The sequence below is a fragment of the Anopheles darlingi genome, chromosome 2 (assembly GCF_943734745.1).
Source record: "Anopheles darlingi chromosome 2, idAnoDarlMG_H_01, whole genome shotgun sequence".
NCBI lineage: Eukaryota > Metazoa > Arthropoda > Insecta > Diptera > Culicidae > Anopheles > Anopheles darlingi.
The window spans coordinates 54,405,605-54,408,104 of record NC_064874.1 but is presented as its reverse complement, the minus strand read 5'-3'; the positions used below and the strand labels follow the sequence as shown (position 1 = coordinate 54,408,104).

Here is a 2,500-nt window from a genome sequence, read left to right as displayed (position 1 = left end):
TTTGCAAAGTTCAAAGAGAACGAATCAACTGAACCAAAAGCGTTGCCATATCTTTGTCTTTATTAGCAACTGCAGTTTATTCAAAGTAGTTTCTACTAGAAACTACAACACTTTCACCATTCAAGCTTAGTTTCACTAGTTTACATTGGATTCGAATTTTTCGAGAGAAGATGCGGGAAGTTTTGGTGGCTTTATGAAAATTTTATTTCCGGTATTCCGATGTTAACTAAACCGGTGTTTTTTTACGGGTCTTGTACTATCGATAAAAAACCGTTAGTAAGAACTTGCTAATTAGAAATTAGTTAAGCCGAGTCTACATTGAGCGGAGGAAGCAGCTAATCCATTTAAAATCTTTTAAAAACAATGTGTGTAGGGTAAGTATTCTATCAGGTTTCATGTTTTATTTTAAGATCCTTTCTGTTAATGCCCAACGGGAGTCCACAAAAATCACTTTGATCTTTACGGCGTAGCCTTGTTTCATAGATATTCTTTTTCGTTGTCGATATTGCGGTATAACCGTTATATCGTTTTGTAATTGAATGCTTTATCATATGATATGCCATAAAAAATCTGCATTCTCTTCTTTTCCAACGTTGAAAAAATTGATGATTGGTTCAGAGTTGGCGTCGGGGTGTTTTGCTTGAAAAGGATACATACTTTTTACATATTTGGATAGATGTGAAAAAAAGATAATGAATTATTATATTGAGCGGTCGTTTTTAGTGTCAGAGGCAATTTCATAGAAGATAGCATCCGATCTTTTCAATTTTCAGTTCCAAACACACACACACGACTTATTACAACAAGAGTTTTAAACCCTCTTTAACTGACGGGAATTACAGGAGCATTTTATTGTATCTAAAATCGATTAAAATAACATAATAATTAGTAATAAACGTACGGATTGCCCATTCTTTTTTTTAAAGCATATTTAAGGACGGACGTGCCGTATGTTTAGATTGCCCGTTCTTATTATGATAAAAAATAATGCTCAAAAGTATAGCATTCGAATGAATATGTCCACTGGATTAATGCATACACCTAAAACCAAATGGAACATTCAGTTTTCATTAATGGCATAATCGGTTTATAAAATCATGGATTTGCCTCAAACTTAAAATTAATCTTTACTAGACTGAATGCAGATAGTAGTTACTACGTTTTTTTATTTCTGTATACAAGCCGTTGAAGTACAGCTCTTACCAATACTGGTATTGCTTTTTTACAAAAACAACCTTCTCTGCTACCTTTATATGAGGTTGTTCAGCTTTTTGTGATGATGAAGGATGTATACAGTTCTAGTATATTGTATTAAATTTTCCTTCAAAAACATGTATCAACAGATTGATGATCACCATATATCTGACCAGGGAAATTCAATAGAGAACTTCAAACGACAACCTGCTTAATCAACTCTCATTCTCCTGACAGTTGCACCACATTATCGTCTATGGTACGTGTCCAAAATATGGGAGCTTCTGGGAACAGTGTTCCGCCCTCCCATTGAATTCTTATTCGGCAAGTATTCGCAAGCATCGTCAGTCCCATCGACTTACCGTGGTATATCTCGAGCCCATTGGTTGCATGATATTAGGGCAGCGTACAATAAATTGTGTGCTCTCGTAAAGCGCTACTAGCCTAACGGTGGCCAGCGGGAATGATTTTCATATGTTTTATATTTTACACTTTACCTTATGGCGAGGCTCTAAAACAAACTTTCCAGATTTCACGGTAGGCAGGTGGCAGGTACATTATACGATGAATCCCTATTGTTTCGTAGATGAAAATTTATTATTTCCAACCATCATTGTGGTTCTGACGGCGGTCGACCAGGTCGAAAATGGTTCAACTCAAATTATGGTTCACTAATGCTGCATATGAAGCGCACCGCCGGCAAGCAAGAGCATACAAAAGAAGGAAAAGGCGATGATGGAACGGAAACTTTCTTCTTAAACACTAAATCTACCGACACAGCTAGAGCAGCATAAAATGAATCAATGATGTAAGACAATAAAGACGGAAAACGAGCGAAAACATGGCAGCTTTTGAGTGTGTCTTCCTGCCACTTACCATAGGCCCACCCACATACGACTGCTCCTCCTGCAGCCGCGGCTACATGAAAAATCTAGGCCGCTATTTATATTTTTTAGATAATTCTATTTTATATTTGAATGAAGAAGCACATTCGTACAAAAAAAAAAAAATTAAGTGAATTATCATACAAATCTACCGTTACGCTATAAATTTCAAATTATTCAACGTCAGTTATTTGCATCGTGCATAATCTGAGAAAATATGGCTGGTAATTTTTTGTCGATTTCTCTGTCAATTGAATGCCGTTAGATCATGTACTGTCGTGTACTATGGGACTTTTTATAAAAGTAAATGAAAAAAATATATAAACTAAAGGACATAAAATGCCACGCAAGTCGAAACAAGTAGTTTAGCTCGTCAGTGATAAAAGTTAATATCAATGCGAGACCATAAAATTGTCGACTTG

At 35.8% G+C, this 2,500-nt stretch overlaps 1 protein-coding gene across 2 annotated transcripts in view; it reads left to right on the top strand.

The window, feature by feature from the left end:
* Positions 1 to 2,500, top strand: part of LOC125950855 (lachesin-like) — a 12,655-nt gene that overhangs the window by 2,135 nt on the left and 8,020 nt on the right. The gene's annotated exons all lie outside the window — the stretch shown is intronic.